This window comes from Peromyscus californicus, unplaced genomic scaffold (assembly GCF_007827085.1).
Source record: "Peromyscus californicus insignis strain IS unplaced genomic scaffold, ASM782708v3 Scaffold_7__1_contigs__length_154581171, whole genome shotgun sequence".
In the NCBI taxonomy this organism is placed as follows: domain Eukaryota; kingdom Metazoa; phylum Chordata; class Mammalia; order Rodentia; family Cricetidae; genus Peromyscus; species Peromyscus californicus.
Window position 1 is genome coordinate 32,837,978 of NW_026294595.1, and position 24,465 is coordinate 32,862,442.

Sequence of the window (24,465 nt, forward strand, 5' to 3'; positions counted from 1 at the left end):
CATACTTATAGAACACAATGAAGGCTGTTCAAAAGGGCAAATTAATAGCACTAAGTGCCTACATAAAATAACTGGAGATATTTCATACTGGCAAGTTTACAACAATCCTGAAAATCCTAGATAAAAAGAAGAAAACACACCCAAAAGGAATAAACAGCAAAAATAATAAAACTCAAGACTGAAATAAATAAAGTAGAAACAAAAAAATATAAAGTATCAATGAAACTGAGAGTTATTTTTTTGAGAAAATCAATAAGAGTTTTAAACCCTTATCCACATTAACTAAAAGGTCAAGACAGAATATCCAAATTAAAACAAAAATTAGAAATGAAAAGAGACATAACATCAGAAACCAAGGAAATCCAGAAAATTATAAGGACATACTTAGGATTTTTCTGCACTTCACCCAATTGACAAATCTAAAAGATATGGATACATACCACTACCCAATATTTAATCAGGATCAAATAAACAATTTATACAGACCTAAAACCCCTAGTAAAATAGGAACAGTTATTAAAATACATTCAAACAAACAAAACAAACAAACGAAATAAAACCCAGTGCAAGATGGTTTTATTTAACCATCTGGTTAAGAATTTAACCAGACTTTCAAAGAAAATTTAATGCTAATACTCCTCCAATTATTCTACAAAATAGGAAACAAAGAAACATTTTCCTATTCTTTTACTTGGCCACAGTTACTTAGATACCCAAACCATGCAAAGAGCCAGCAGAAAAAAGAGAGGTACAGGCCAATTTCCCTTAACAACATAGATGCAAATATACTCAATGAAATGTTTATAAATGGAATCTAAGAACACATCAAAAGATTTTCCATCATGATCAAGTAGGCTTTATCCAAGAGATGCAGGAATGGTTCTACATCTATAAATTGGTAAATGCAACCCACTCATATAAACAAACAGAAAGAAAAACACTTCATGATCATGTTATTATATGCATAAAAGACCTTTGACAAAATTCAATACCCCTTCATGATTTAAAAAAAAAAAGTACTGGAGAGATTGTGGATACAGGATACACACCTCAACATAATAAAGGCAGTTTACAACATGACCATAGTCTATATCAAATTAAATGGAGAGAAACTGAAAGCAATTACGCTAAAATCAGAAATAAGATTGTGACCAACAAGACAATGTTGTTCACTCTTTCTATACGTGTTTATATAGTACTTGAAGTCTTACAGAAAGCAATAGGACAGCTGAAGGAATACAAATTGGAAAGAAATAAATCAAAGTACCTTTATTTGCAGATGATATGATAGTATACATAAGTGACTCAAAAAATTCCACAAAGAAACCACTAGAGCTAATAAACACTTTATAGCTCAATACAAAATTTATTAACAAAACTCAGTAGCTCTCCTATATACACGTGACAAATGGTCTGAGAAGAAATAAGAGTAGCACTTTTAAAAACATCCTGAAGTAATATAAAATAATTTGGGATATCTCTAAACAAGCAAATGAAAGACTTGTATGATAAAAACCATCAAGTCATTGGAAAAAAGGAATTGAAGCTGATATCAGAAGATGGAAAGATCTCCCATTCTCATGGATTGGTGGGATTAACGTAGTATGAAGCTGGAAGATTTCCTGTGTCCTGGACAACCAGAGGTAGGGACAAATCTCTTCCTCTCACGTCTTGTATCCCCCAAGTAAGTACACAGAGGCTTAATTATAACTGCTTGGCCATTAGCTCAAGCTTATTACTGACTAGCTCTTACTCTTAAATTAACCCACAATTCTTATCTATGTTTAGCCATGTGGCTTGGTACCTTTTCTCAGTTCTGCCTTGTCATCTTGCTTTCTCTGTGTTTAGCTGAGGACTCCTGACTCAGTCCTCCTCTTTCCAGAATTCTCCTCTCTGCTTGACCCACCTATACTTCCTGCCTGGCTACTGGCCAATCAGCATTTTATTTATCAACCAATCAGAGCAACACACAATCACAGCATACAGAACAATATCCCACATCAATAGTATATATGGCCACTCTACCAAAAGCAATCTACAGATTCACTGTAATCCCTTCAAAATCCTCTTCAAAAATCTTGAAAGAACAATTTTCAGTTTCACATGGAAACATGAAAACCCCAGTATAGCTCAAATAATCCTAAACAATAAAATAATTGCTGAATGTCTCACCATTTCTGATTTCAAGTTGCACTATAGAGCTACAGTAATAAAAAAAAAAAAAAAAACCAGCATGATATTGCCATAAAAGCAGACATGTTAATTAATGGAATTGAATTGATGATCCGAACATTAATCCACACACCTAGGGACACAAAGAAACTAGAAACACAGCTGGAAGAAAAGACAGTATTTTCAACAATTGGTGGTAGTCAAACTGGATGGCTCCATGTATACGAATCCAAACATATCTGTACTTATTACCCTGCACAATAGTATAATCCAAATGGATCAAAGACATCAACATAAAATGAGATATACTGAACCTAAGAGAAGAGAAAGTGGGGAATAGTCTTGAACTCATTGGCTCAAAGAATTTCTGAACAGAACACCATTATCACAGGCACTAATTAATAAATGGGACTTCACGAACCTGAAAATCTTCTGAAAAGCAAATGACACCATCTCTCAGACAAAACAGAAGCCCATGAAATGGAACAAGATTTTTACCAATGACACATCCAATAGAAGACTAATATCTAAAATATATTAAGAACTCAAGAAACTCGATATCAAGAAAATAAATAACACGATTTAAAATTGGGGTATAGATCTAAACCGAAAATTCTCAATAGAGGAAATCAAAATGGCTGAAAACACTAAAGAAAGGTACAACAATCTCAGCCATCATGAAAATGCAAATCACAACTACTTTGAGATTCCATCTTAGATTCCATAATGGCTAAGATCAACCAAATAAGTGACAGCTAGAGCTGGCAAGTATGTGGAGTAATGGGAACACTCATCCATCGCTGGTGAGTGCAAACTCTTACAGTCACTATGGAAATCAGTGTGGCCTTTCCAAAGGAAGATAAGAATTGATATGTCTCAAGATCCTGCTATGCAACTCTTGGGCATATGCACAATAGATGTTTCATCCTACCATAGAGACACTGGCTCAACCATGTTCATTGCTATTCTTCATAATAGCCAGAAACTGGAAACAACCACATATCCCTCAACAGAAGAAAGGATAAAGAAAATCTGGTACATTTATGCAATAGAGTATTATCAGCTGTTAAAAACAAACAAACAAAAACAACAGTAAAACAGCATCATGAAATTTGTAGGAAAATGGATGTAACCAGAAAAAAATCATTCTGAGGAGGTATCTCAGACCCTGAAAGACAAAAATGGCATGTACTTCCTCAAATGTGGGTATTAGCTGTAAATTCAATGATAACCAAGGTGCAAACCATAGAACCACAAATTGTAATTATAGAGTAATAGAGTATAGGGTACAGATGTATCTCAATAAGAAAGGGAAATAGAATATATTGATATGGATGGAATGACTGGAATGGGAGGATCAAGTTGGGAGGGAGCAAGGAAAATAGGTTATGGGAGAGAATTTGGGGAGAGGTGGCTAAAATTAAGGGACATTTGAAGGGTATTGTGGAAACATAATACAGTAGAAACTTCCTAAAATCTATACATATATGAAGGTGATCTAAATGAAATCACCAAATAATGGGGGAGACAGAGTCCTAACTGGCCATCTCTTGTCAATAAATGAACTCTTTCAGTACCCAGATAAGGATGCATCTAATTGAGTCAATGGCCAAAGGGGCCCCATTGGAATCCACAAACAACTCAGGCTAAGTTGCTAAGACGATAGATTGCTCTCTACAAATTGACAGTAAGGCCCCATTGCTGGAGATAACACCCACATAACACTTAGAACACCAAGAGGTCAAACCAGTGGCTACATAGAGCCTTCATCCCATGTTACAGTGTTTTTGGTACAGGAAACTAATGTACACACTATCAAGAGAGAAACATGAACACCAAGCCACCTACAAATCTTTTCTTTACAATCTTGTATTATCTGCAATATATGCTAGAGAAAGGGTTGCAAAAAAACTTGTGGGAGTAACTATACAATATCTGATTTGTTTAAGGTCCACTCCAGGACATGGAACCCATACTGAACACTGCTTGGGTGATCAAGAACCTGAGACTAGATAGACCAGGTACCTTGGGGAAAGTTAAATAATACTGGTCTAAAAAAAAAGAAGAAGAAAGAAAGAGAAAAGGAAAAAATAAAAAGAGAAACATAGTGGTCAAATGTCTTCATGAGATGAAACCTATGTCTGACACTGATGAGGTAACCAAGTATCTGAAATTAGATAGCTCGGGGATGTAGGGTGAAGCCAAATAATACGTGTCTATAAAAGGGGGAAAGGTAATGATAAAATGACTCCTAATGATATTCTGCTATTCTGAATAGATCAGTCTCTTGTTCAACAATCAGCAGAAAAACTTCCTCATGCTGCAAATGGGAGTAAATATATAGACCTACAACCAGATATTACTCAGAGAGTGAGAGACCTAGGAATACTCAGGCCTAAAATGGGATATCCTTGTCAAATCCCTCCCTTCAGGGCTCAGGGAAAACCAAGCAAGAGGAAGCAGAAAAAGTGTAGGAGACAGGGGATGGAGGATACCAGGAGAATAAGGCCCTTGAATGAACATGAGCAAAGCTCATATGCTCTCTCAGAGACTGAAGCACCAAGCACAGGGCCTACATGGGTCTGCACCAGGTCTCGATATATATACTTTAGTTTTGAATTTAGTGTTTTCATAGGATTCCTAAGTGTGAGAACACCTGGGTCTCTGACTCTTGTGCCTTCTTTTGTGTTCTTTTTGGTCTGTGGTTTGTCCTGTCCAGTTTCAATGTGATAGTTTTTATTTTATTTACTATATTTTATTTTTATATTTTAAAAAAAAATGAAGGAAATGATGGATGAATGAATGAATGAATGAATGAATGAATGGAAACTTAACAACTAAACTGTTATTTATACCTACTTGGAGAGGAAAAGTCAGGTTTTTCTAGTGTAACAACACTGAGTGTATCAACCACACCAATGCAGGCCTCATGTTCAGGAGTAGTTGACCACCATATAATGTACTCCACCATTTTTTGTGTGTGATTTTATTTGGTTACTGTTGGGTGTTTGTGTTTTCGAGGATGTGTGTGTGTGTGTGTGTGTGTGTGTGTGTGTGTGTGTGTGTGTGTTGTTTTTGTTTCAGAGTGTGGTTTTATTTTGTTTTCTTGGTTTGGGGGATTTTGTTGTTTTATTGGGTTTATGCTTTTTTTTTTTTTTTTTTAAGAAAGAACTGTCGAGTGGATACAGATGGGGAGAGGACCTGAAAGGACATAAAATTGAAATAATTTTAAACTTAAAATTGTTTTAAATAATAAAAAATATAATTTAAAAATGAAAATAACAGACCTACCTTGGGAGTATAGTCAGATGCGTTACACAGCACAATTCTGAAGACGGTTTTTAAAAAGGTAAAACAAAACTTGCCAGAGTCAATGGTAGTTGACTTAAGATCTAAGGAAAATGACATATGGGGCATGGATTTCCTTTATTTGCTCTCTTTGAAACATTTTCTGCCTTTCACAGATGGAACAAGTGAATGATAATGTTTATGCTAACTATTTATGGTATTTTAAATTGCTACTACAACATTAATATATGATGTTAGCATTGTGTTTGTAGACCTTAAAGTCCTTATTTTCAAACATCAACACAATATTTTTAGATTTTAACAAATAACAAAACTAGAACCTATAAATGAGAAGGTCAGTGGCAGCTTTAACATGGATATTTCTTTATTTTAAACTCACCTTAAAGTTCTTGGGAGACTAGATCTAGGTGTAACTTCACCATTGCCTACATTTGTCATAATGGACAATCTGATTCTTGGTGCCTAAACCATATCTCCTGTTCTCTCTTGTACTGCACCCTTTCTTCTGCTTTCCACATTATTTAGCATTATCTACTAGATACAGCTCTGTTATGGAATTGTCTTTCTGTACACTGTAAAGATGTGTTGCTCTCATTGGTTTAATAAAGAGCTAAATGGCCAATAGCTAGGCAAGAAGAGGCTAGGCAGGATTTGTAGACAGGAAAAGAGCTCTGAGATGGAGGGCAGAGTCAGCAGGAGACTTGGGGAGAAGGAAGACGAACATGCTGTGTTAAAGAAAGGTACTGAGCCATGTGGCATGTACACAAGAAATATGGGTTAATTTAAGTTGTAAGAACCAGTTAATAACAAGCCTAAGCTATAGAATGAGCATTTATAATCATTAATAAGTCTCTGCTTGGTTATTTAAGAGCTGACTGGTGGGACAGAAATGATACCTACACAGCTCTAGTATTTTTCCTTTTGAAAAGTGGGATAAGTATGTCTATATTTTGTATTCTCAGTTCACATATTTTTTCTACATGTAACTACTATGCAAAATGCTTTTTATTGCACTTTTAACACTGAAAATGTTGGGATTTGCTATAATCACTCATAGAAAGTGAGTAAATATAAACAAACTACTTACTTTTCTTTTTTATTGCAATGAAAGTGGATAAATTCATTATACATATGATTCTGCATCTTCCACCTCATTCACTGTCATAAAATCTTTTTTTTTCATATTTCCCTCTATATTCCCACAGTCTTGAAAGGTGGATTTTCATTTGCTTCGTTGGAATGAGAAAGAGCACATGAAAAAGCTTGCCTTATTCAAATACTTATTCTATTTACCATTCAACAACTGACATCTTATTACTCTCTTCAAGAGACTAACTAGCTTCATTAAGGCTTAAACAAGAGTTTCAAAAATTTCTATAAAAGTAGCATTGATTACTCAAAACAAGGAAAAGAAAATTAGCCGTACTCTGTTAAACATTAACATCTGAGAAAATTACTTAATAACTCTACATCAAAATTTAATTTACATAATCAAACTATGGCAGCATTCCATGAGCTATTCATTTACATTTTTCCTCTCTCATTATGGGAATTAAATAAAATTGATATGATTATACTCAATTTAATTTGCAGTCAAATTTCAAAAATGAAAGAAAGCATTTTTTAAATATTTAAAATTAAATCTTTAAAGACATAACTGTTGTTTTAATTTAGTTAAGTGCATAAACCTAATTATAATAGGATATTTTCAAATACTTTATTTTCTCCTTTTTAAAAAATATAATGTGTAAGTTATTTCTTCAGTTAATTCCATTTACCTTATTCACTTTTTAACCTGTATTAGAAAAATTAATTGGCACTTAGAGCTTGCCACAATTTAGTCAAGCTGTAAACAGAATGCATAAACATGAACTCTCTAGTAATAATGAAGGTTTATTGAAATTCAATAAATCATAAGGAACAATTGCAGTACCATTTATATCATATGAACATATTGTTAATTTTGTATCTCTTTACAGTTGTAAGGATTGTTGACCTTTTCACTTAATAAATCAATGTACCATCAAAGTTGTGAATAAATGATAATCCATCGTTGTTGTTGCTGAACTTTTGTACCTTTCTTACATGATGAAATGAGGCTGAATCTCTCCTCTCAAAAAGAAGGAACTATAACTGAAAGATAAGTTACCAATTAATGGAAAGGGCAAAGCTGTTGTCTCCAAGAAGACAAAAGTAAAGGTATTATAAAACAAAGAGATGGGAGGTTTAGAACACATGCAACTCCTCTGTTGGGTTACTGTATTTTGTAGGTGGCATGCCTCTATTATCTATATTACAATTGCATATTAATGAAAAGTAATTCTACAATCTATGACACAGTGCCAACAATCTAGATATGAAAACTAAGAAATTCCTAATTTAAATCCCTTCTTATTCCTTAATTGAGCACATTTCTTTATATTTTTCAATTTTAATTTTATTTTATGCAAAATTAGGAAGAAGTATAACAAATGTATAGTCATTTGTAACACTGTAAGAGATAAAACACACAAAAACAATTAGCTGGCATCTTTGTACCAGTGTAGTTATAAGAGTTTTATCATATAAATTTTCTAAATAACTTAAGGCACATGGTATTATGATCTTCAGTTTACAAATGACAAAAGAAAGCGAGGTCCTGAGAGAAAAAACACATGGACAGTTGTTACACAACTTCTGCGATCAGGAATGTAACCCCCACCCATCTTTCCTGTCACACAGTAGGTTTGAGCTCAGTGCTTCCCATAGAGCTTGGATCACAGTAGGGACTCAAGAAGTGATGACAATTATGGTTTTAATTAGAAACATCTTCCACAGGCTGATGTTTTTGATACTTGATTCCTGCTGGTGCACTATTCTGAAGGCTGTGGATCCTTTAGGAGGTATAGGCTGGCTGGGTGAACTAGGCCACTAAGAGTTGGCTCTGAAGGCAGCAATCTCTGACCTTAGTCTATACAAGGTGAACAGGGCACAACGTTATACTCCTTTGCTGTGGATGATTGATTGATAAATAAAACACTGATTGGCCAGTAGCCAGGCAGGAAGTATAGGCGGGACTAGCAGAGAAGAGAATTGAAAGAACAGGAAGTCAGAGAGGAAGAGACTCCAGCCTGCCGTCCAGGGAGCATCATGTAAAGGCAGCAGGTAAAGCCACGGAACACGTGGCGACATATAGATTAACAGAAATGGGCTGAGTATAAGAGTAAGAGCTAGACAATGGTAGGCCTGAGCTAATGGCTGAGCAGTTTAAATAATATAAGCTTCTGTAACTTTATTTTATAAGTGGGCTACTGGACTGCTGGGGCTTGGTGAGACCCAGAGAGAAATACTCTAGCTACACTCCTTCACTGTGTCTGTCATTCTTTCCACATCATGATGACTCTGTCTTTGAATATAATTTTCTCCCTGAAGTTTTTTGTTGGTTATTCCATCAGGGATATGAGGAAAATAATGAAAACACTGATGCCTTTCATTCTTCCCAAGTATCTTAAAATAAAGTGGAATTTAGTCCAATTGAATTTTATTCTGTTTTGAGACAATGTATTCTTATGTCTAAGGCTTGCCTGGAGCTCACTATGTACCCCAGATTGGTATTAAACTCTTGATGCTTCTGCATCAGTAATCAGAACTGAAGTTATAAGCATGTGCCATCATCTAGTTACTTTCCAACAGTAAATATCTTGGAGAAAAGAATTTATTTGAACTTAAGAAAAAATGTGTTTACTAGGGAACTAAGGCTCAAATAGTATATAATACAAAACTTTCATTACTTTCAATATTAACAAAAAGAAACATTTTTTGAGAAACAAAATATTTAGGAGGAGTTTTACCCTTAGATCTGTGCTTTACAGACTCCTTTCATGGGAAAAATATTTATTGGACAATAAAGTTCTCTGTGCAGTGTTACTACCAAAAGCAAAGTCTATGGTTATTTTCTGTCTGTGGTTTGGCTTAGGTTGGACTGACTTCTAAGATGATGTCATACTGACAATCTAGGAACAGAAGTCCTCTGTTTCTCTGAACTCCAGACATGAAATTACGTACAACCTTCCCACTTGTCTTTCTCAACATTCAAGTATATGCTTTTATGCTCTGCCATGGAAGCAATCTATATTCTCTAATTATTCATGTATAGCTGCATTTGAAAAAAAGTTTTATTATTGTCTAATTGATATTCAGCACTTTATTCTTCTTATTCCGTGTTGCCAAGCTGAAGGTAAGGCAGCAAGGATAAAAAGACAATGTCCCTCTCTGATTAGTTAGCATTTTCTTACAATTTCTTTGAAAATTTTGCACATGAACACACTGTCCTACTATTACCATTCATACCTCTCCCCTCCACCTTCTGTGTCTGTCCATCCCTTTTCAAATTCACGAATCTTTTTAATGTTTGTGTGTTTATGTGTGTGTGTGTGTGTGTGTGTGTGTGTGAGAGAGAGAGAGAGAGAGAGAGAGAGAGAGAGAGAGAGAGAGAGAGAGAGAGAGAAAGACACTACTGAGTCAAAATTAGTATAGTCCTTGTTTGCTTGTGTTTAGGGGTTGAGGTCTCTTCTCCAAAACAAAACAATTCTCAATCTGTCAGCAGTCACTGACTACTTACAACTTTTGATCTGTGGGAGGGCCCTGAGAAATTTTTCTTCATGTATACTGGTAATTCAATTGGCATTGTCTTTGCCAAAGCTTGTGCAGGCAACCATATTGTTGCAAGTTCATAAATATGACACCCATCCCCTATCTAAAAGACACTATCCTGAATAAGCAATTCACACCCTCTGGTTCTTGCTATCTTCCCACACCCTTTCTTTTATAGTCCATGATACTAAGGTGCAGGGATTATAATAGAGATTTCCCATTTAGGGCTGGGCACTCAACAGTCACTTAGGCTATGCAATTTGACCGCTTGTGGATTTCTCTAGGCATCTCTGTCTCCTGGAGGGGTGGGGATACCAGTAGGAGCTGCATTTATTTATGGGTATGCAATAAGTATTTAAAAGACAGATGGAAACTATTCCACTTTTTTAAAAAAAATTTATTTTATAATTAATTTAACTTTACATATCAACCACATATTCCCCTGTCCTCCCCCCCAAATCACCCCCCATTCCCACTTCCTCCAAGGCAAGGTCTCCCCTGGGGAGTCAGCCCAGCCTGGTGGATTCAGTTGAGGCAGGTCCAGTCCCCTCCTCCCGACACCAAGGCTGAGCAAAGTGTCTCAGCATAGGCCCTAGGTTCCAAAAATCCAGCTCATGCACCAAGGACAGGTCCCAGTTCCACTGCCTGGGGGCCTCCTAAACAGTTCAAGCTCATCAACTGTCTCACTTATCCAGAGGGCCTGGTCCAGTTCCATGGGTGCTCCTCAGTCATTGGTTCACAGTTCATGTGTTTCCACTAATTTGACTGTTTGTCCCTGTGCTTTTTCCAATCATGGTCTCAATATCTCTTGCTCATATATTCCCTCCTCTCTCTTGCTGATTGGACTCCTGGAGCTCCACCTGGGGCTTGGCTGTGGATCTCTGCATCTGCTTCCATCATTCACTGGATGAGAGTTCTATCATGACAGTTAGAGTGTTCAGCCATAGAATCACCAGAGTAGGTCAACTCAGGCACTCTCTCGACCATTGTCAGTAGTCTATAGTGGAGGTATCTTTGTGGATTTCTGAGGACCTCTCTAGCACTCTGCTTCTTCCTATTCCCATGGAGTCTTTGTTTATCATGGTATTTCTTTCCTTGTTCTCCCACTCTGTTCCTGATCCAGAACAGGGACCTCCTGTTCTCCTAAGCTCTCTTTCCCTTGACTCTTGCCCTCCATTAACCCCCTCACCCCCAGTTTGCTCATGTAGATCTCATCCATTTCTCTGTCAATAGATGATTCCTGCGTCTTTCTTAGGATCCTCTTTACTAGGTAGCCTCCCTGGAGTTGTGAGTTGCAGTCTGGTTATCCTTTGCTTTACATATAGTATCCACTTATGAGTGAGTACATACCATGTTTGTCTGAGTCTGGGTTACCTCACTCAGGATAATTTTTTCTAGTTCCATCCATTTGCCTGCAAACCTCATGATGTCATTGTTTTTCTCTGCTGAGTAGTACTCCATTGTGTATATGAACCACATTTTATTTATTACTTCTTCCATTGAAGGGCATCTAGGTTGCTTCCAGGTTCTGGCTACTACAAATAATGCTGCTATGAACATAGTTGAATATATGTCCTTGTGGTATGATTGAGCATTCCTTGGATATATGCCTAAGAGTGGTATAGCTGGGTCTTGAGGGAGATGGATTCCCAATTTTCTAAAAAATTGCCATATTGATTTCCAAAGTGGTTGTACAAGTTTGCATTCCCACCAGCAATGTAGGAGTGTTCCCCTTGCTCCACATCCTCTCCAGCATAAGCTGTCTTCAGTGTTTTTGATCTTAGCCATTCTGATGGGTGTAAGGTGGTATCTCAGAGTTGTTTTAATTTGCATTTCCCTCATGATTAAGGATGTTGAGCAATTCCTTAAATGTCTTTCAGTCATTTGAGCTTCTTCTGTTGAGAATTCTCTGTTTAGCTCCATAGCCCATTTTTAATTGGACTGTTGGGTATTTTGATTTCTAATTGCTTGAGTTCTTTATGTATTCTGGATATCAGCCCTCTGTCAGATGTGGAGTTGGTGAAGATCTTTTCCCATTGTGTAGGCTCTCACTTTGTCTTGTTGACTGTGTCTTTTGCCATACAAAAGCTTCTCAGTTTCAAGAGGTCCCATTTATTCATTGTTTCTTTCAGTGTCTGTGCTACTGGTGTTGTATTTAGGAAGTGAACTCCAGTGCCAATGCATTCCAGACTACTTCCTACTTTCTCTTCTATCAGGTTCAGAGTAACTGGATTTATGTTGAGGTCTTTGATCCACTTGGACTTAAGTTTTGTGCACTGTGACAGATATGGATCTATTTGCAGTCTTGTACGTGTTGACATCCAGTTATGCCAGCACCATTTGTTGAAGAAACTTTCCTTTTTCTATTGTATAGTTTTGGTTTCTTTGTTGAATATCATGTGTTCATAGGCGAGTGGATTAATGTCAGGGTCTTCAGTTAGGTTCCATTGGTCCACATGTTGATTTTTATGCCAGTACCAAGCTGTTTTTATTACAGTAACTCTATAGTAGAGCTTGAAGTCAGGGATCGTGATGCCTCCAGAGGTTGTTTTATTGTACAGGATTATTTTAGCTACCCTGGGTTTTTTGTTTTTCTATATGAAGTTGAGTATTGTTCTCTCCAGGTCTGTGAAGAATTGTGTTGGGATTTTGATGGGGATTGTATTGAATCTGTTCATTTCTTTTGGTAAGATTGCCATTTTTACTATGTTAATCCTGCCTATCCATGAGCATGGGAGATCTTTCCATTTTTTGACATCTTCTTCAATTTCTTTTTTCAGGGACTTAAAGTTCTTGTCATATAGGTCCTTCACTTGCTTGGTTAGGGTTACCCCAAAGTATTTTATATCATTAGTGGCTATTGTAAAGGGTGATGTATCTCTGATTTCCTTCTCAGCCTGTTTGTCAATTGTATATAGGAAGGCTACTGATTTCTTTGAGTTAATCTTGTATCCTGCTATACTGCTGAAGGTGTTTATAAGCCGTATGAGTTTCTTGGTCGAATTTTTGCAGTCACTTATGTATACTATCATGTCATCTGCAAACAGTGAAAGCTTGACTTCTTCCTTTCCAATTTGTATCCCCTTGATCTCCTTATGTTGTCTTATTTCTCTGGCTAGAACTTCAAGTGCTATATTGAATAAGTATGGGGAGAGTGGACAGCTTTGTCTTGTTTCTGATTTTAGTGGAATTGATTTGAGTTTCTCTCCATTTACTTTGATTTTGGCTGTTGGCTTGCTGTAAATTTCCTTTACTATGTTTAGGTATGTTCCCTGTATTCCTGATCTCTCCAAGACCTTGATCATGAAGGGGCATTGGATTTTGGATTTTGTCAGAGGCTTTTTCAGCATCTAGTGAGATGATCTTTTTTTTTTCCAGTTTGTTTATATGGTGTATTACATTGACAGACTTTTGTATGTTGAACCATCCTTGCATCCCTGGGATGAAGCCTACTTGATCATGGTGGATAATAGTTTTGATGTGTTCTTGGAGTCTGTTTGCCAATATTTTATTGAATATTTTTGCATCAATGTTCATGAGGGAGATTGTTCTGTAATTCTCTTTCTTTGTTGCATTTTTGTTTGGCTTGGGAATCAGGGTAATTGTATCCCATAGAAAGAGCTTGGTAACATTCCTTCTGTGTCTATTGTGTGGAACAATTTAAAGAGTATTGGTATTATCTCTTTTTTGAGGATCTGGTAGAATTCTGCATTGAAACCATCTGGTTCTGGGCTTTTTTTTTTTTGGACTGGGAGACTTTTAATGACTCTTTCTATTTCCTTAGTGTTTATTGGTCTATTTAAATAGTTTATCTGATCTTGATTTAACATAAGTATGTGGCACCTATCCAGAAAATTATCCATTTCTTTTAGGTTTTCCAGTTTTGTGGAGTACAGGATTTTGAAGTATGACCTGATGATTCTCTGGATTTCCTCATTACAGAAAGCCTACAATCTAATGGAATCTTAATAATACTCAACTGAATCACCATTTGGTCAAGGAAGAAATAAAGAAAGAAATTAAAGACTTCCTAGAGATCAATGAAAATTAATATACTACATACCCCAACTTATGGGATGCTATGAAAGCAGTGCTAAGAGAAAAATTCATAGCACTAAATGCCCACATAAAGAAGTTGGAGAAACCTCACACTAGTGACTTAACAGCACAACTGAAAGCCCTAGAACAAGAAGAAGCAAAACCACCCGGGAGAAATAGATGCCAGGAAATAATCAAATTGAGAGCTGAAATCAATAAAATAAAAAACAAAGAGAACAATACAAAGAATCAATGAAACAAAGAGTTGGTTCTTTGAGAAAATCAAAAAAAAAAATAGACAAGCCCTTAACCAAACTAACCAAAAGGCAGACAGAGAGCATCCAAATTAGCAAAATCAGAAATGAAAAGGGAGACATAACAACTAACATTGAGGAAATCCAGGAAATCATCAGATCATACTTCGAAAACCTATTCCACTTTAACAATGTAATAGTAGTGGGTTTTTCTCTAGGGCCAATGACCTGTCTGGCCATGTGTTTAGGTTTATAGTACTAAGTATGGTAACTCCAATTTTAGCTGAATTTAGGTCTAATTAGATAGCTATTGGTTACTCCCAATATACAAGTGCCACTACGTTGGAAATCTTTTACTATTTAGTAATTATTATATTTCACAGACTATACACATAAGTAGGACTGTTGATATTTTCCCTTTCTTGGCTGCTTGTATAGCATATTCTGACACTGTGAGAGCTAGCCTCAGAGAGGTAACTTCTAGGTCAATAGCTTGATTCCTCCAAGTCCTATGACAAAAGGGTGTTTTCTATTCAGCAATAGGATCTTAACTCCATATTCTGTTAGGTAGTGAAGGACAGTGGCAATAGATTATTTGAGAGTCTCTTTGACCCATCTGCCCTACAATTTGAAAAAAGGAATCCTTTGCTTTCCACTAGGGTTTTTGTTAGATAATCAATAACTCCTGAAGAGAATATTACCCTACCATATTGGTAACTGCATTGAGTCTTTCTCTTTCTTTCTATACATACACATACACGTAATTTATACACACACACACACACACACACACACACACACACACACACACACACATATAATATGCATGTGGTCTGAAGCTGTGGCTTCTTTCAGCTGAAATTAAAAGCTTGCTCTTTTAAATATTCCAACACAGAAAGATGAACACAGGTATACTATATTCCTATCTACATCTCTGGAATACATTGTGACATAAAATTAAAACATATTGTTAATTATACTGTAAATTATATGGGTAGTATTTTCTAAGTTTACATACTAAGAAATTCAGCTCTGTTAATAGTATTGACTTGGTAATTAATAATCTCAGATGCAATTCTTCAGATTCCTAGTTTAGTTTTTCTGACAAAATATAGCATAAAAATAATTTGGGCTTTATTTCTTAGTACCTTAAGTAATACTTCAATTATTACTTTACTAAGGAAAAGTTTCCTCTTAATTTCTAATAAGAGATAGTCATCATATAGTTTTTCAATCATGTTATCTTAAATCTTAATAAAAATAGAACACTTGGTATTATATGAATGAATTGCCTGCTATCATACTTAGGCTGCAAAAATTTCCATAAAAAGAAACTTTCTCAGCATAATCCCTTAGATACTGAAAGCTATTATGAATATTTTAGACTTGCCATAGATCTGAGATCAACAGAATAATTAAAAAGTGAATCAGAGATATCTGGTTTTAGATCTGAGATGCAACACCTTAGAAGACATTAATCCTTTGCAACAGGAAAAGATTAACAATATGAAAATTAGATATTCGGGGGGTTGTTTTATTTTTTTCGAGACAAGTTTTTTCTGTGTAGTTTTAGTGCCTGTCCTGGATCTCACTCTGTAGACTAGGCTGGCCTCAAATTCATAGAGGTCCACCTGGCTCTGCCTCCCGAGTGCTGGGATTACAAGCATGTGTCACCACTACCCAGCTGATATTTGTTGAATGCATCAGAACTATAGCCACAGGTAAAACCATCACCATGCAAACTAGAGTGGTATTTAAATTTTATAAAAGCTGAGGTTTGCCTGTCTGAAGTCTCTAGATCATGCGTTACAACAAACAAACTCTTTCTTATCTATTCTGAGATACTTTGAGATCTGGGACCTTGGTTGACCCTGAAGACATTTTCTCTCTCATGGTTAGCCAAGTCCTCATTATAGTCAACACTTCATCCCAGCACATATTTCAGTACAAACTTATGGATCCCAAGCTTGTAGCCCAAGTACTTCCTTTGCTGAACTCACATTTTTGGCCACTATCCATCTGCCATAAACACCCCACACCCACACACTGAAAGGTGATGCATTGGCATCAGTGCCCACTGAGATGACTCACACTAGTTGACCATGAAATTGCTTGCTCTTTCATTCTCCTACTCCCTTGCCTCCCAAAGAAATCAAATTTTAAAGCTTGTTCTCAGTTTTTTTTCCATCCATATTTCTCTAACTAGCCCTGGTGCTTCCTTGGTGACATGAGTGGTTTATACCAGAAACATTGACAAACATGTTTGTGTCTGTCCACAATCTTGGATTTTTCTGAATAACAATTCATAAGTGTTAGCAGTTATGATGATGGCAATTTGTCATAAAATTTACCTCCCTTGGTCATTTGGCTGAGGGGAATGCAAGTTACTTATTCACATCTAAATTACTAATTAACTCTCATATCACAAAGCACATAGGACCCCCATCTCTCTCCTCTCCTCTCTCTCTCTCTCTCTCTCTCTCTCTCTCTCTCTCTCTCTCTCTCTCTCTCTCTCTCTCTCTCTGTCTCTCTCTCTCTCTCTACACACACACACACACACACACACACACGTTGTAGAATGAATACAATTAAAGAGGCTGCAGAAGAATTCAAGAGGCTTCAGAGGTAGGTTGAGAAGGAGTCTGTATAGCTAAGGTAATGAGACACACCATTCCTGAGAGAGAGTTATGCTGGAACTGAACGTGGAGCTAGCTGCTGGTCAGATTTGAGATGGAAGACGCGCATTCACTTGGTAAGGCATGCACTGAACCAGGTCGGGAGCAGAGAACAGCAGGTTAGGTTGAGACGGAGTAGGAGGATGAGGAGACAGTTCAGTAGGCTGAGCCATAGGCAGTGAGCCAAGCTGGGTCAGGGGTTCCTGTCCTTTTGGAGCCATATCATTCCAGTGTTAGGTGTTCATCAGTTTATGTGCTCAAATGAGGGGTTACACCCTTCCTTCTCCCTAGTGTGTCTGATAAATTGTTGGACCTGTTTTTTTTTTTCTGATATGATTTTAATACACTCCTGTGGCACATCAGATATCCTGCACATCAGATATTTACATTATGATTCATAATAGTAGCAAAATTGAAGTTATAAAGTAACAATGAAATAATTTTGTGGTTGGGGGGTCACTACCGCATAAAGAACTGTAGTAAATGTTCACAGCATTAGAGAGGTTGAGAACCCATGCCCTAAAGTTTTAATTTTTCCAAATCAATGGAAAAAGTGTCTCCCTTTCTATTCCCAGGCATTTATTAGTCTGTATTAGACATGTGGTGCCTGACAATGCAGTTTCTGAGTTTACCCAGAGACTGGAATCATCCCTTTTCCTCAAAATAGAATAAAGAAACTGCTGCAAAATGAAGTATTCTAGCACAATGCACATTCTGAAAAAAATATTTTACATACTATGAGGTAACCTTAAATAGGGCAGAGCCTGTATTATTGCCTTCATTCCTGCTTGATGCTTGGCATAATATTCCTTTTCCTTGTAGGAATTGTAACTATTGTTTCAGTGGCTACTGCCTCCTGATTTGTTGGTCCTTCAGTGTCTCAAATATTATTGCATCACTATACTGAGTATTTTATAACTTATTTTTATTTTCAATTGTGTCTGTTCAATTATGAATGTAGGTATGTGATTGAATGAATACAAGTGCCCAAGAAGGCTAGAGGCACAGGAATCCCCCGAGCTAAAGTTACAGGTGGTTTTGAGTCTCCCAGTATGGGTGCTTGGAGCTAAACTTGAATACTCTGAAAGGTCAGTTAATACACTTAACTACTGAGCCATCTCTCCAGCCCCTAATATACTATCTTTTTAAACCAAAAGTTGCTAAGAACCCTTAAATAATAGTTTTTGATAGACTGTTAGCAACAGACATAGCAGTAGTAATAGATTGAAAGCAAGAATCTCCTGGGAGCCAGTTCTTGGTGGGGCAACTGCATCTATGAGGGTTTTACCTGTAGGGATCACATTAGATTCTCACAATGAAGAGCCAAGATGGATCTCTAGCAGCTTCAGCAGAAGGAAGGCTACTTTGAAACAGGCCAAGGCCTTTTCCATAATCAAAGCCTCACTAGGGAATGCCATTTCTTTCAATATGCTATAGTTCGCATGTCTCCTCAATGCAGTCAGTGAAAGAGAAAACTAAGAAAGGAGGTCACATGTAAGGACACAGCCTCAGGAAAACAGATTTAGTTTGAAAATGTACCCATTCTCTTCCATATTTCACCAGGGCACTCAAATGCACCGCAGTAACAGTACAGCGCCATTTCGGTGATATCTGAGGACATACACTCTATCTGGATAGGTCGTTTCAGGAAAGCCCAGGACTAGAGGGGAGGTAAGAACAAAGGCACTACAGGAAGAAATTTAAAGCCTGTGGCTAACATTAGACATAATCTATGCACCATGCATATTAAAGTAATAACCAACCCTGGGTGCCTATCAACCTCAGCTCCAGTTTCCCTTCATAGTATACTATTTTCAATAAAAAATTGTGAGTCATTTTCAAAGGTGAGGGAAAGCAAGCTTCATAACTGTAATCAATAGGATAGAGATCCACAATTACCACAGTGAATTTCAATCATTATTTTGATGAGAAGAGATCTAATATGGATAGCTGATAGTAGATAGCATTACACATGGAGGGTTGGAATCTCCAAAAAGAAAAAGGAACCCTTAGCATTAACTGTTAACATATCTTCAATATTTTTCTCTTGTTTTTAAGATTATAAGACAATTACATCATTTCTTCCTTCCCCTTTTCCCTCCAACCCCCTCATATAAGTCTCCTTGCTCTCTTTGAATTTGTTCTTTTTTTCACTAATTGCTATTATATACATATATATATATACATGTAATATATACATGTTATATATACATTTTCTCTACACACACACACACACACACACACACACACACACACACACACACATATATATATATATATATATATATATATATATATATATATATATATATATATATTTGATTACAGGTGAGGACATAGCCTCAGTAAAACAGATTTTATGAGAAAATATGTATGCCATATATACATATATATATATATAATATATACATATCTATATCATCTATATCTATTTCTATATCTATATCTATATCACCTATGTATTCCTGAATATAACCTGATCATTATGGGTAATGTTACTTGTGTGCATGTTTTCAGGGCTGGCTACTTGGTATTGGATAACCAGTTGATATAATCTTCCCTAAGGAAGACAGTTTTTTTCTACTCTCATTATTTCTTAGTTACCTATAGTTCTTTGTGTAGTGTTGAGGTCTCTTGGGCTTTTTCCATCCACTTTGACATGTCTATTGTTGTCTTTGCTCAGCTTGAATTTATGCAATTGTATCGGTAAGAGTTTATGGTTGTTGTTTCTGACATTACTAGCAGACACAGCCCCATAACAAACTCCCTGATCCTCCAGCCCTTACAATCTTTCTGCTCCTCATCTACAATTTTCCCTAAGCCTTAGATGCAGGAACCGAAGATTGGAGAAACTCAGGTTAGACATTTGAGAAGCAGGTTTGAACTCAGACAAATGGTGGCTTTCTTCAGACATAATATTCTTTTTTTTTTTTTTTTTTTTTTTTTTTTTTTTTTTTTTTTTTTTGGTTTTTCGAGACAGGGTTTCTCTGTGCAGCTTTGCGCCTTTCCTGGAACTCACTTGGTAGCCCAGGCTGGCCTCGAACTCACAGAGATCCGCCTGGCTCTGCCTCCCGAGTGCTGGGATTAAAGGCGTGTGCCACCACTGCCCGGCCTGACATAATATTCTTAATGGCAGTACAAAGGGTGCTTAAATTTTACTGCCCATCAAGGTCACTGGAAGGCATATTAATACACAGATTTTTCCCCTTTTCAAGAGTTTCTGATTCATTACAGCTCGAGTGTGGCTCGAAATGTTGCATTTCTGACACCTCTCCAGTTAAACTTCAAATTGCCAAAACAGGCACTGCTCTGAGAATCACGGCACTGTACTACATACGACCCGCTATGTTTTGTGTTTTTTTAAACACATAGGAATATTTTTAAATTGTCTGTCTTTTCTGGGGAGAGGACTAGGCCAAAATGAATGATAGGCCTTGAGGAACCTTTCGTGATTGAAAATATTTTAATGATCTCACATTCTGTCCCCCACAATCAAAAATAAGAAAAACAAAAAAAAAATATTTTGGAATGCTTTGGAGCATACACATGCTTAATATTTCATGATTTTTTTCTAGTAACTGTATTCAGGCTATTTGTTTACCATTCCTCTATTATTCATGAAAAAACTTAACTTTCTAAATATTTGATTTAATAGAAATACAATTTTTGACTCTGGAATTCTAGGGCACATAACAATTTGGGTTAGAAGTAGAAGGGGCCTTACCTACTCATCACATGCTCTTGCTTCTTATTGATTCCATGAATTTCTTCTGAGGACTACATGACCCTATGTTCTCCTTTATAATGTGTCCTAGATTAAACCTGAAGGTTTCTCCAGATTCCTGTAAATGACAGTTTAAGATCCAGCACTAACGAACGATGTGCATCAGATCAGAAGCCTGCTGCAGCCACTCTATGGCATTCCCACGGCTTTCTGTTACTAAAAAGGAGAAAATAAAGGAGAACTCTGCCAGCAGTCCACTAATCATGTCTGTGCAACACTGACAGTTAATCTCCTCTTCTTGTTAATATATGCAGGTGCCTAAGGGGCTTAACATTTTCCTACCGGCTTAATAAGAAGAAAAAGATTGAAACAGAGGGAGAGATGGATAATTGCACAGCTTGAAGCTATGGAAGCATCGCTTCAAGGAGGAAGCTCAAAGAGAAGGGACGACCAGGTGGAGATTCCTCATCAGCCATGCCAACAAGTTGTCTACAAAGCAAATCTAGAGCAAGTCATTTTGCATGTGGAAGGGTGAGGCAGGAGGATTTCTATGAGGTTGAATGTAGTGTTGACTGCATAGTCATCCTGGGCTACAGAATGAGACACTGTTGCAAAAATAATAAAAACAATAAAAATTAGCAAGGCACTTTGGTGACTTCATCAGTATTTGTATGTTCAATTAAAAATCCATATAAAATTTCTCTCAGTAACCTTTTGCACTTTATAAGTCAGAAGCCTTTACTGTTCTAATCTCCATGAACACGCTATTAAACATATACTGCAAATTTACAAAATGAGCACAGAGTCTCTGGCTTTGCAAGATTCATTGTAGTTACCAGTTCAAGAATTCATTAAACCTTATATTGCTCAGGTGTTTTGTGAGCATATGAAGACATGAAGGTTGTGATACAGAAAGGTTATATGTATGTGTGAATTCTAAATACTATGTGACTTTTGAGGCTTTCATTTTTTTTTCTAGTTTAGTTTCAAACTAAGTGTATAGTTATTCTTTACTGTTAAAATAATTTCCCCAACAAAGGAAAGCATTACCTTGAAAATAAGTTTAGCTAAAGAAGAAAATAAGAATTTATATAGCATAGGGCAAGTCTTGCACATTAATTGAAATCACTACTTAAAAACTTCATCAGTAACAACATTCTACAGGAACTGTTAGTCAATGCAAATATAGTTCTTCAAGAAAGATATGAAGCAAGTCAATACTTAAACAGCAATTTTTTTTGCTACTTACCTCCCCAGACTGCCCCAACTTTAGAATGCTGAGTCTGAATGGTAGACAATAAGAGATAACTAATATGGTAACTCAAATGATAATGCCCATCAGGATTGTGGATATGGGTTAGCTCTCAGCTACTGCACCAACACTATGCCTGTCTTGCCATTATCATAGACTGTAAACCCCAATATACTCTTCTATGAGTTGCCTTGGTCATTGCACTTTATCACAGCCAAGACAACTAATGTCTATTAAATTGTAAATGAAAGGTTGTGTCATTTAGCAAGAATAAGAGATCCCTCATGTGATTCTGAGAAAGGCTGCACAGGTCATAACATCTGAGCTAATTGGAAATTAGGGAATTTTCAATGTTGTAAAATATCATCAAGTTGCCCTCTAAAGAAACATCCATAGCCTCTACCTGTGTTGGTTAAATGATATAGAAAACTGCAGAGGCACCAACATATGTCAGTGTCAAATTAAGGAAAGAAAACTCATCATATCTCTTTGAATAAATTTGGCCAAGATCAAGCACATGTTTGAATTCTCCACTTCTAACCCTGTGTATTATGTCTGTTCGTATGTCGTTTGTGGTTACTAGTCTGACTGTGTCTATGTCCGATGTATCTAGGAGTGTGACTGTGTCCATATTGCTGTCTGAGTATCTATGCCTGACTATGTCTAACTATGAATCTGTCTGTCCCTAATCAAGGGATTTTCTCCACATTTATTGAATATCACAGAAAAAAAATCTCATGGGGAACGAATGAGGAATTCTCTACAGAAATTTTTAACAGAGCTTTATAAGGGATTAAGTTACTTTACTGACCACAATTGACTAATAATTGTAGCTAGAGTTTTCCTGCCTGGCCCACAGTCAGGACAAATCTCTCTCACCTGCCAGTCCCACAGCTGCTCAGACCCAACCAAGTAAACAAGGAGACTTATATTGATTACAAACTGTATGGCCGTGGCAGGCTTCTTGCTAACTGTTCTTATAGCTTAAATTAATCCAATTCCATAAATCTATACCTTGCCACGTGGCTCGTGGCTTACCGGCATCTTCACATGCTGCTTGTCATCATGGCAGCTGGCAGTGTCTCTCTGACTCAGCCTTCCACTTCCCAGCTTTATTCTCCTCCTTGTTCCGCCTATACTTCCTGCCTAGCCAATGGCCAATCAGTGTTTTATTTATTGACCAATCAGCAACACATTTGCCATACAGAACATCCCACAGCAAATAATAGCAAATAATACTTTAAACATGCATTATCAGTCTATATCCATTAGACATTTCCAAGTTTGAAGTGGACATTTGCTGTGTAAGTTTGATTTTCAACCTGTAGGCTGTTTTCAGCACATACACACATGTATTACTCAGTCAGGGGTATGAAAGAGTACATAATTTAAGAATAAAACTATGCATTAGTTTAACCTATGAAAGCTGATTATTTTGGAAATCCAAGGCATATAAAGTTGGTTGTTATATGGTTCTCTTAAATGTAGGTTAAACAAATAGGCAGAGGACACAGCAGGATACCAGGCTATCTCAAGTGACTACAAGGTGTATTATTAACTCAGCTGGGAGGTCCAGCAAAATTTCCAGTCTCTTTGAATATAATTTCAAAAAATTGCATCACTATATGTATTGTATCACTACCTACTGTTTCTATTGTCTACTTTTTGAGCAACAGTTGAACGTGTAACAGCTTGTCAGCATGAAAATGTAGGGGAGGTAGAGTGGTCCTTCTCCTCTTTTAGTAACAAATGAGGCCAGTAAGAGTAAAAGAAATTTGAGTAACAAATGTGTTAATAGGTTTTTGGTTTTTTGGTTTTTTTTTTTCCTTTTATTTTTCAGCACAATACAAATCAGAAAAGCCAGGAAAAGGGACCCTCATTTGAGGAATTCTAATTCATCAGGTGGGCCAGATGTCTGGAGCATTCTTCTTAATGATTGATGTGAGTGGGCTCAGTCCATTGTGGATGGTGCCACTCTTGGGAAGGTGATCCTGGGATGTATAGAAGTGCAAGCTGATAAACCAGTTGGGACAAGTTAGTAAGCAGCATTCCTCCGTTCTCTGTTTCTCTTCTTATTTCCAGGTTCCTGCCTTGAGTTCCTGCCTTGCTTTTCTTGGTGATAGACTGTAACATGTAAGCCAAATAAACTCTCCCCAATGTTGTTTTAGGTCATGGTATTTTATCACATCAACTAAAAGTAACTAATACAACCCAATCCATTTTATAAAACACTAAGGCATTCAGATGGAAGACTAAAAGATCCAGGCTTTTGTATCCATTTGAAGAACTATAGGCAGTTGTACTGAAATGTAGTTGGAAAAGGATGTGTGATGCCATAATAACAGAGTCGGTGGGAAAGTCTCACCAGGTCTATCTGCTATATTCTTCTCAGACACTCTGTACAGCATT